The sequence below is a fragment of the Pyrgilauda ruficollis genome, unplaced genomic scaffold (genome assembly GCF_017590135.1).
Source record: "Pyrgilauda ruficollis isolate IOZ18807 unplaced genomic scaffold, ASM1759013v1 scaffold14, whole genome shotgun sequence".
Classification (NCBI taxonomy): Eukaryota; Metazoa; Chordata; class Aves; order Passeriformes; family Passeridae; genus Pyrgilauda; species Pyrgilauda ruficollis.
The window spans coordinates 3,033,817-3,046,324 of record NW_024512543.1 but is presented as its reverse complement, the minus strand read 5'-3'; the positions used below and the strand labels follow the sequence as shown (position 1 = coordinate 3,046,324).

The 12,508-nt window shown below is 36.9% G+C and overlaps 1 protein-coding gene across 4 annotated transcripts in view; it reads right to left on the bottom strand.

The window, feature by feature from the left end:
• The window catches only part of GPHN (gephyrin), a 271,354-nt gene that overhangs the window by 257,876 nt on the left and 970 nt on the right, over positions 1 to 12,508 (bottom strand). The window lies entirely within an intron of this gene.

Here is a 12,508-nt window from a genome sequence, read left to right as displayed (position 1 = left end):
ACACTTCCACTACAGATGTGCCTTAATACTCAAGACATTCCTTACATTTGTAATTTACAAAACTCAGTTTAGCTAGCTACCTTTATCAAACCACAGTGTTTGATACCAAAACCGTGGTCTGTACATAATTAGTAGCCATGGAGGCCATGAAAACACACAATATTAGACAAATGCATGGACCAGCAGGATTCTGAGTTGCAGTTAGAGACTTAAATAAGTGCGCATGGTCCACTGACCACAATTATACAACTAAACTATCTATCCTCATCTTCACCCCCATTTTAAGGAAATATCAAGAATCTCAAAGCCTGACTTACCCAAATAGCTGATGCCTTTGACTGGCTGTTCCAGTTACCTCCATCAATCACACGGATATCAGCCCACTCAAGAAAAAGGTAATGACTCTGTTCACATCAGCAAGAAGGTATGCAGGGCAGAAACGAAATTACACGATGATTTTGCATGCAGATGTTTTAAGTAGTTGGTATACAGACAGATGAACAACAGAAGAAAAGCAAGTCAGTAGCACATCATCTGCCATTTAGTACATGTCAGGCCAGAAGCCTCAAGTTTAGCATAATAGCTAGACTGAGCTAGAGATAGGCTTAGAAAAACTATGCTGAGTGCAAGTAAGATGACAGATTGAATGGTGCCAAAAAAATTCCTCAAGCAAAAGTGAAAAATCAGAACTGGCAAAAGTGTGTCACTTTTATTTTTTAAAAAATGAATCATATACACTATAATAAATGTTTATGTGGGTATGTATATTAATTATATGTATATAGTCTTCAAATTAGTTGTGTCAGGCATACTATAGTCAAGATAATAAGTTAGAAAAACTAATGTTAGACATTTTGACTATTAAAAATTAATACATTCATAAAGTGACCTTCTGTGCCTGAAAATGTGTAACATAAGTGTTCACCTTTTGCCAAATTTAACACTGCAGAAATCTAATGTTCAGCTTTTCTAGTTACCTACCATGCAAGTTCTCAGATGTTCAGCTCTTTGCTAAGCATAAATGCCTAGCACAGCCTTCATATTCACCTACTACTACATGAATCAAATATCTTTACATACAAAATGGAAAAATATATCTTGACTTACCCTCTCCTCAAAAAAATTCCCTGTAATAATCAAATCCTTCCCTTCCTCCACTATGTTTTCTTTTTACTGCTTATTATTGAGCAGAGGCAGTATCTTTGCTTGTCCATGAGCACAAGCTGGTAAATACCACCAAGAGGACACCTGGCCTGACAAAGCAATAGTTGCATGCAAGGAGGCAACACAGCCAAGTAAAGGAGTGTCAAGACCACCTTCACAATTCATGCAAGTGAGCTACACAAAATTAGCACATGATTACATCTATTTGAGCTGTGCTGAGAAAACAGAAGTCCTATCTCCCACTTTTTCCTATTCTACCTGTACAATCCAGCTCCTCCCTCAAACTGCCACTCCTGAGGTCCCTTGCCGAGCTGATTCAGTTTGTTCTGGCAGCAGAAAACTAATTTCTCAAAAGCAGAGCAGTTTTTCCACTAGGTCAGTCAGTTAAGTTTGTTTTGCACAGAGCAAAGAAATGGCAGGATAGAAGTAAGACAGAACAGAACTGAAAAAAATTACAACATAGGTAAAAAATTGCCAGCCTTGTTCACCATTCACCTACAGGAGCAAAAGTCTGCAGAACCAGATCACACAGTGCTGAACCAGATCACACAACTGATTCAGCTCAAGAGGATCCTTTTCTTTTTTGGCACGGTAATTTTCAGCTGTTTCAGTTCCCCGTCTGCACAGCCACACAACAGGTTATGCCAGCAGAGCATGGCATGGCAGTCAACAAGAGGAGTGATGATAGAATCATACCCAAGATTAAACCTGGACAGAGTCCTGTTGGGCTCTAAAGCAGTGGCTGCTTATAGCAGACTGCATGGTACACCAGAAGAAAATTCTCTCAGTAACTCACCTTGAGATGTAGTGAATGCAGGAAAATAAAATCCCTGAAAAGGTGCTCCATGTATTTTCCTAACAGACAAGTCAGATACAAGGTACAAGGAGGGCCTGTTCAAATTAAGGATTAATTTAAACATGCTTTTTCTGTCATTTCCTCAGCTATAGCTTTTACAAAAATTTGTAATTCTATGGCTAATTTTGGACATTTGAAATACTTCTACATACTACTAAAATTTACTTTGAGCTATTTTAAGTTAAGAGTCATTTCAAGGCTAGTTAACAAAAGACATCTCACTTTCTCTAGAGCATCCAAATATTCAAAGGTTATGCCCTCACCCACAACACCTTCACAAAATGCACAAGAGCAGTTCAAGAGCCAGTATCTTCCTGGTCATCTTCCATTTCTAGGAAGGTCTCTGTATTGCTACCCACTGGAAGACCCCTCTGGTATGCACAAGAATTTTAAGAGGCACACACACACAACCCTGTGGAGGCAAAAAACAACAGTGTGTCTGTATTAGTTTTTTTGTGCTTGGTCCAAAAATGTGGCTTTTAACCTGCCTCCCAAGAGTCCCCAGTCACCACACATTGGTTCACACTGCAAAGAAGACTCAAAGTATGAATGTGGAATTCACTTTGGACAAAACTAAATGAGATGCACTCCACAAGTGCACCTATTGCACTCCAACAATTACTGAGGTCACTCCATGGGTTTTGAGCTAGTGTGAGGCAAAACACACCCAACAGTCTGCGGTGAAGCCCCCAGTACTAAGATCTCTAAGTTTCTCTAAAGCAGCAGCACTTGATATCAAAGACTTTACTTACATTGAATGAAAACACAAAAGGTAAATTAACCTACTGAATTACAGTCAAAAGCTTACATAGGTACAGCACAAAATATTTTTTTTAATTGTGTACTTATCATTGAAGAACTGAGAGAGTACCTAATTATCCAAACATAGGGAATTTCTACATCTGAGGGGTTTTTTTCTGCAATGGCTGCTAGTTGGAATGTCAGTATCTAGGGGGTTTAAATTTATACTTAGAAGGAATTAGAATATGTATTTTACTATCACCTCAAATGGCTCCAGGCTGATGTTTTCCCAACATCTAAAACACTGAAAAAGCTCCTGAATGTGCCCTAATCATTAGCTGCTTTCTAGATGCTAATAAGATCTCAACCATTCATTTTAAAGTAGTTTTCCTCAGCATACTTTTCATATGCACAGCTGAATTTACTTTCTGGAGGCTGAAGCAAAGGTAGAACATTTTTAGCGGGTGTTTGTTCAGTGCAGAAAAAGGTTCCTAGGACTAATCTGAATGTGAAGACGTACTAAAATTATTCTGGGGTATACAAAAGCTGCTACTATTCTGGTAAGAAATACTGAAAATTATTACTATTTCACATCTAAAATCTCCCTTATGATTTGATGAGTCCTCACAGAAACTTACACATAACAATAATGGAATACAAGACATGCTATCAAGGAATTAAAAGATTTTTCTAATATTAAAGATAATCCATGATGTCCCAGTTTAATGCTATACAGAAATTTGCCTCAGATGGCTTTTCCAGAAAGACGTTCTGTTCATCAAAGCACTCACAGAAAGTCTACTTGAACCCTTTTCTGACATAACAATGGTGAAATGACAACTAGTATTTTCTCTAATTCTCTTTGATCAACTGCCAAGCCAAAGAGAAAAGTCATGTACTGAAACCATTGTGCATAAACTAGAACTATACCCTTTGGAATAAAGAAATAGGAACAGGCAGGTGAGCTTTCTTGAAGCTTAACAATCACAGGAAATTCTTCATCAGTTGCTTTTTTCATCAGTTGCTTTTAACATGAACTTTAGCGTTTCCATTTTGGTTTCTGATGCTAGGAAAAAAGCCTGAGTCTCACTCAGATTAGAAGGTCCTGCACACTGGACACATTGGTAACAGCTTTAATTCTTACCATGCCGGAATTTAACTGCAAGATCAGACCTTAAGGCTTGACAGCTTACCTTCCTACTGTGGAACAGCACATTCCTAAAAGATAGATATCAGGATAACATTAGGTTCTGAAACATCAGATTCTGGAACAAATACACCCAACTTGAACCACATACATCTTACTAACATCACCATTCCCAAATTTTTAAAGCTCTGTGCCTGGCCTTCTTTCCAAATAATTATGTCATACAGCACTACGCTGTAGTCATATTTACTTGAAAAAGTGAAGAGATTTCTCTCAAAACTCTCAAAACCATCCTCAGTCTCCTGGTTTATTCTACGTATCTTTTACTGGTTTCTTCTTTTCTTTATTTTGTTAACTTAATGCCATGATATATGTCCACATGACCAGAAGGGTTTGGAATCTCTTGCAATAGAAGGCTAGGAGGGAAAGAAATTCCCCCTGCAAATTTTTCAGTCTGCTTGATTATAGCACTCATTAAAAAAGCCCACCATCAAGTACATTGTACAAAAACTAGAAGTACTTAGATTTAGATTCAGCTAAATTCTAGTAGCTATGGATTTACACTGATTTACAACATCTTTCAAGGGAAAGGAACACCATTAGAGCAACCATCTACGAAGGCATTCTTTCAGGACATCACAAAAACAGGAGAAAAACCTGAAGACTACAAAAACATTCTCCCAACACCCCTTTTTACATACAATTAGTTTTACAAATATGATACTACTCTTCTTTTTCTTTTTTTTTTCAAGTATTAAATCAGTGTACCAGCAATGGTGAAGTTTTAATCAGCAGGAGTTACTCACATAGGAACACCTGTTGCAACTTTATCTCAGCATCCCTGGAGATTTGTGTGTATTATCCACAGAAACACTTTGTCCCTGCACTCTCTTTTAAAGGTGTTTCACAACTTTTTTCCTCACTATGCTTAATTTACAGCTTATTTCTTCCAGGCAGTTGATTTTAAGGAGGCTTGATTTGCTGTAGGCTTATTTAATGTCTCGCCTTGAGTATTCACACAACTAACACGAGAAATTAGACTAAAAAAACTAGCATTTTTCTCACCAGTTATGTACTTACTTTAGGCATCTTGCTGCTTTCTCCCAGTTTTTTCTGAGGTGAAGTTTCTGACAGGGAATCCATAGTAAGCTTTTGGTTTCTCACCATCTACACTGCTATGTCACTACTCTACATCATATGTAAGAGTCATGTCAGTAGGAAGCTATGCCATATCTCTTTGAATACCTGGAAATCTTCTTCCACAAACTTACTGCCACTCACATTCCCCAGGACAGGATTTGCAATTACCTAGTAGAAGGATACAGATCTGCCAAACAACATCTCCTTGGCAGTCTGATTTGTCTTCCTGAACCCATGAGAATTGTTTTAAGGGGTAAGAAATAGCAGTGTAGAAGTGTGTTGGTTTTCAGAATTCCTAACTAGTACCATCTTCAATGTTTCTTCAAGAATTACTGGATTAAGACTTTACAGACTTCACCTCGGGTCCTGTTATCAATTCCTTCCTACGCGGCCCATCTCACAGCACCAAAAGCAGCTTGATAAGAATAAAGGGAATTTACTTTTTTTTTTTTTTTTTTAAGGACAAGCATAATTTGTAGAGGTTCTAGAAGCCTTTCCATTCTGAGTCAGATCTGCAAGACACTTTACTGCAATTAATTTCAATTCCCAAAGAATGTGTATTATTTTTCATCCATACAACTTCCCACAAAATGATGCTGAATAAACAACTTACTTCCTAGATTTCAGTACGCATTTAAATCCCCTCCACCATACATCTAAACAAAAAAAGAAAAGCACCAATAATCCCATCTCCCAAAAAATCTGAGCTGTAACACCTGGCAAAAAAAAAAAAAAAAAAAAAAAAAAAAAAAAGAAAAAAAAAAAAACCACCACAAACCCAAACAAAACCACACAATATAATTTAACATATACTTTAATTTCCATTTTAGATGTCAAAAGTCACATACAATAGCCAGAAAAACCAACAAAATTCATGCATTAAAGATTTTTTTAAAGGGAAAAATACTCCACATAAATTCCCTACAATATACAGGACAATGAAGAAAACTATCAATTTCATGACCACATAGTAAGTACTAAAAGCACACAAAAATGTTATAGTTCAAAGCCCAAGTGTATTCTCTTCTTCACGTTCTTCACTTTACTACACAGTAAGTGATATAATTGAATTAGAAAAGGAAAAAGTAAAAATATGTATTTCTATAGTTGTGATTGTAAGTACATAAGCAATTCTTAATACATTTATTTTATAGGTCTGCTTATACAATCTGTATGCTGAATACATAATGAAATGTCATAATACGTCTGTAATTATTAAAATTACTGTTCTACGTAACATATATAAAGCTAAATTAATGTTGAGTCAGTTCTTGAAGGTCATGGTATATATCAAAAAACATTTTACTGCTCAAAAATAGGTTTTGTTATACAAAGCTATTCCCTAACCATTGAAGTCAGACAGTGGAAGTCTTGTTGCTTATCTCATAGTATAAGGAAAAGACAATGCATTTTATTCCTTACATCATTCACCCACATTGTAACAGCAGGATAGAGCCCTGTTTTGCAGGATTTTGCAAAATGTACACAGAAGATTATTCTTAAGGGTTTATGCTAATTTCTTTCCACTTGACAAGTTAGGCATAAAATAAGCCTCAGTAAATTAGTTTGAAAACAAAACAAGTAACAAAACATCACATACAAGTCTCTTACTTGCAAAATGAAATTTTCTAAGATAACTGCCTAATTAAGTCTATTTTTCCCAAGCACTTTTAATGCAATTACTGTTCTTTTTAAAATTTAACATATTTTTTTTCAATTGTTTTGTGATAAAATAAAATAAACCAGCCAAAAGTCTATCCTCTTTTTGTATTAATTAAAAACATCCCACAGGAAAAAGGCTGCTACCTGCTCTTTTCCCTTATGGTTATTACCCTTCTGTTCTCCAAGGACACCTTTTTCAGGCATTCTGTTAAACTTTCAAGAAGAATCCTGCCACACACAACACTACAAATATACGACCACTTCTATGTAAGAAGTGGAGAGTTGCATAGCGCATCCACATATATGAACAGAATGTAAATTATTTCTTTTCTTTAATCCACACTTCAAGACATTATAAATATCTAACAAGAACTAAAATTTGTTCTTATTTTTAGTTATCATGTCCTCTTGTTGCATTACAATCTCACAAATCGCAGACAACAGAATCTATACTTGCTTACCTACAAAAAAATCCAGACAGCTATGGCTAAATCAACATTAAAGGTGGAATTCTGTGTCTGCATATCAGAATTTTGTAGGCTAGACTCTCCAAAACATGGCCTGATGATCACACATTGTGTTACTGTCCAATTAACAAAGCCAGCAGACCAACTAAAGGTTATCCCAGAAGTAAGATGGTCCTCATGAAATTCACAATCACTAATTTTTAAGGTAAATAACATGGAAATTTTTCCTGCAGTACTGGAAAAGAAGACAAATATAAACGTAGAAAAGCAAATGAAAACATGCTGTAATGGGTATGCTCTGTGCTGCTAAATATGAACCACAGACATGGAGCGTGGGTGAAGATGGAAGTCTTTCAACTGTATTTGGATAAGTAAACTCCAAATCAAGAAACACTGAGTACACAAGACATCTTACCCCTGATCTAAAAAAACACACATAATCTCCAAATTAATGGTCATTTCTTACGCAAGTAGGTATTATTCCCCAGGTATACATGTATGACTTAATCTCTTTCTTTAGATGCTTTCCATTTGTGTTTCTACTTCTTCCCATTCAAAAGAAACAGTACTATAGCAAGCAAGTTAAACTTTAAGTACAAGAGTCTGCTGTATCAGAGACATTTCAGCCACCTATTTTTGTCCCATACTGTGCACTAAATAATGGGGGGGGGGGGGGGTGGGCAGAGTTTTTTTCTTTTTGTAGCAAGGACTTTCTTCCTCTAAGTTTAAAAGGTAAAGCACAGTTAGACTACAAAGAGGAAATGAGGCGATTTTACTGACCACGTTCACGAGACTAAGCTCATCATCCTAGCCACATAAAAAGTCAAAAAGAAAGATGTGCTGCTACAAATGGCAAACAGAGAGATCTCCTAGTTTCTATGGATAAACTCAACATTATGACAGTCTTACAGTTGAGAAAGGTGAAAATCAATGTTACTCTGAATCCAGAACGTTTTAATGGAAGCTGACAGCATTTCTCTAACTAAGACTCCCAGGAGAAGCTACTGCCTTTAATCTATGTTTTGAAGAAAAGTGCCCAATAAGGTGTAATTCTGGACAGAAGTCAGATCACAAACAAAAAACTAAGCAACTAAAATTTAGACAATTAGGGCAATATGACAAGAACTCCTAGGAAACATAGTGTCAGTCCTCCCCCTCCCACAAACACCTCTATTAGAAAGCTCCTCACTAATTCCAAAGTATGAACAGAACCACCATTGCTAAGAGATCTTGCAACTTGCATGTTATTAATGAACAGCTAGAGGAAAGTCATGAGACGGTACCTCATCAAATAGGAAAGAGGCATATGACTTTTTAGTTGGGAAACAGACAGCCAATACATTTCTAAAACAGTCTGATCAACATATAGTGACAGCCTAAGTGTTTTGTTTGCCACATTTCTCAAAGATAATTTTTACAAAACATTCATATCACTGAACTTCAGATCTGCCCAGGCAACTGCTTTGGTTGCAGTTCTCATGTAGATAAGGGCCTAACCATCTCAGAAGAAAGCTTGCTTCAAAGTGATACATTCAGACACAATGTCCATGCTCAGAGTCATTTCAACCAACGAGGGAGTCAGACACAAAGACAGGGCTGTCATCTTCCACACTGCAGAGTTACCTGGACATCAAGGTCTGAGTAACACATTCGGAAACATTTGTCTGCTTTATTGTGTAGGTTATGGCAACAGCTATCATTGAAAATGTTTCAATCTTTTGATTGAAAGAAGAAAGAGGAAGAAAGGAAGAACAATGTATCTGAAGAAAAATTTGCCTAAACCTCTTACTCCCTTTATGAAAGGGAAAGGCTGTACCACATTGAAAGCAATACTGAACACAGTAAAACTGTACTGAAAGAAAGTTAGTCTGAAAGTCTTTTCCTAAACAAGGAAGAAACAATACAAAATGAGAAGCAAAGACAGAAAATGGTGTTCATATCTGGTGAGGACTTTCTGACAGACCTGCCTCAAAAGCAGACAAACTGAATGACAAGTTATAAGCCAACCCAAAATTTTTATCACTAATATTCTGAAAAAAACAAATGTGTAACAAAACCTTGAGTTTTGGCCAGCTACATTAAATGTTTACTGGAGAAAAAACAAGAAGAGAAACAAATAAGAAGATAATGGGGATGGAGAGGAAAAAATCACAGAATAGGAGCAACCAGAGAAAACCAGAGAATGTTTTTTTCCATTGGGCTAGTGGAGAAGGCAACATCATTCAGAACTCTCTGGACGGTTCCAGTCAAGGGTCTGCTTTAGTCACTGACAAAACAAGAAAGGTCACAGATTATATAACTGTTACCAATGCCACCACCAGTGAAGGATGACCTAATATTGATTCAACTCTGGCCAGAGCACACAATTTCTCCTCTTTTCTAGCCAACTTCGACATTACAAAATTCTGTACTTAGTACACCAGGTCCAGCAACCTGACACCACTGGTAACTGATTAACAACTGTTCTGTTAGAGATATCCCAAACATGAAAGGCTTTCAAGGGGCAACCAGAGGAATTCTGAACCTGTACTTTACCAAGGAAGCACTGATGCACAACAGTACTTACAGAGCATGCACAGAATCCAGCCTTTACTGTAAATGTGGAGATCTCTCCTCTTTTTCATTTATCTACCCCACATTTCTTCTTTCTCTATGACTGTTTCCTTTTTAAAAGAAGATATCCAGAACACTTAAATGACTAAGCTTTGGACATTGCTAGTCCAACTCTGTTATTCCATCACAAAAATCTCCCAATCTGACAGTTAGCATCAAAGCCCTTTTAAAATGCATTTTACCATAAAAGTAACCTCATGACACCATAATACTGAAGCTCTATTAGTAGCTCATATGCTTGCACTACATATCAAAGGTAGCAGAGAGAAAACCTACATTTGGAACCTAAGCAAGCAGTATCTTGAATCTGAACACTTCATTAAACCCTGGTGCTGAATATGACATTTTCACTCTTCACAAATTAGAAAACTTATTGAAATGATAACACACAAAGATTAGAATTCATGTTTCTATCCACAAACCAGTGAGGCTTCCTATGTGCATAAGACATAACCCTGTAGTTCGCAAGTTTCACAGTTTTGTAATCAGTTGTATATTTCCTCCTGTTTCAGTAAAGAAGCATAACTCTACAACTTTCTAAACAGAGACTCAAAAATAAGCATGAGTGTCATCTTCAAGTCCATAGATGCTGTATACACAAAAGTATTTTTCCTGATTTCAGGAAGACAGTTCTTTCACGCTGAGAAAATGTCCTAATTATGGACTTTGTTCTTATCATTAACTAAAAGATCTTGACAGTTTGGGAATAAGAAAAGTTAACAAATAATTTTTGTAAGAAAAGCCCAAGGTGCTACATTCTGCATAAATTTGTATTTGAACACAGTTAAGTTACTCATTATTAAGTAAACAATAACCAAGATTTCTACTTCTCTAATCCACTGTACCTGTCCAAATTTGCCACAAGAGAAAAAATACACATTTGTTTCTAGATGGAAACTAGCAATACATACACAAACACAGAGGTCTACCAAGCAAACCTAAATACAATAACTTACTCAAAACAAAACAATGTAATGAAACTAAGCTTCATGACAAACATTACTCACTCTCAATATTCTCTGGAGCCATGTGCCTCAGTCTCTACAACAGATAAGAATAACAATGTGCCCAAATAATTTTTATATGTCCTCATATAAAAATAAACAGACAACTTTACTCCAAATTAATTCAACAGAATTACTCCTTCCTAAGTAAATTTAAATTCTGTCTGAGTATAACCATAAGGTGCAGTACTGATTATTTTCTAAACTGAGTATACCAAGTCTAACAGGAGCATAAATCTGTATGCCTGTGCTGATAAGACCACAAGTATATACTGCTAAGAAAACAAACATATGCCTATGATCTTAATTAGAAAAGCTAAAGGAGTCATGTTACGTTAATGATCTAATTTCTGATCACTAAGCTATTCTAAATGTTAAAAAAAAAATAGTTCACATACCTAACCTTTTCATCCCTACATTTATTCCTCCATACAGCAGCAATTATTAAGAAGAGTACATTTTTTAATTTGCTGTCTTTTCATAGCTGAAACAGCAGCAACAGCTAGAGGGTCCAAATCCCCAAAGTACAAAAATTCTGTTTCCAGGTTAAAGGAGATGCTGAAGGAGAAAATAACATTTCATTTCTGGTTTACAAACACACATAAAAAGGGGGCTAGGAAAATTGTAAGAAATCAAGGTGTCCCCTTTCAAAATGGGAAAATAATTATTTGCAAAAATTGTTAGCCTGGAATTCAAAACAATTACATTTAGGTGAAAAAAAACCTAAAACTGTTCTGTTTGGTTATGCCTCTTGGCTTTCCTCTAAAAAAAAAAAAAAAAAAAAAAACTACTAAAGTTAGGCCAGAAGCTATTCTCAATGAAATTACAAATTATGATACAAAGTTAAAAGAGTTTAACAATGATCAAACAGGATTTACAGTACAAAATAAGTGTATTCTGAAAGACTATCTGAACCTATTGGGAGACTAAATCGTTATTTAAATTATAACACCATATGTGCCTGGTACTGCATTCTGGGAACACTTACATGTGAAAATTATTACAACTCTCTGATCAAAAGAAAATAATAACCCAACTTGCACACCATGAAGTTGTACAAAATATGCAAAGAAAAATATGCATTCTGTTGGCACTCCCTTTCCACTTTAACTTTTACAGTAATAGGTAGTGGCACACATGTCCTATCCTTCAGGAACAAAGGGAACAAACCCCCCATGTGACTTTTGCATCTGGTCCAACACGATCTACTCATATTAAGGATCTGACTGACTGGAATTTACAAGCACGCTAAGGATTTCCACTTGTATCTACCGTGCTGTTCTAGCGATATATTGTCACAATCACCTTGCGGCCAAGCGCTTCCCAGGAAGGGAAGGAGGGGAAGGGCTCCAGCCTTCGCGACATCCCTTGCTCCCGGCAGCGGGATCAGCACTCGGCAGAGGAACAGCGCCGGGGGCTCCCGCGGGCTCGGAACGCCGCTCGGGTTAAACACCGCTAGCGGTAATAAATAACTTCAGGGTTAACTCCAGGCCTCCTCTCCCATCAATGTCCCCTCTTTCACTCCAAGCATCCTCCTACTCCTAAGCGAGCTCACAACGCTGCTTTCCATGAACAACCGTGTCTTCCCAGGCTCCCGGTGAAACCTACTGAGCTTGACGCCTAAAAATTCCGCCGGTATCTCTGGCCCCTTCCTCGCACAGAAGCGGCGCTGACGCCCGTGTACACCGGAACCCCTCGGGGCTCGGTTCCTGGG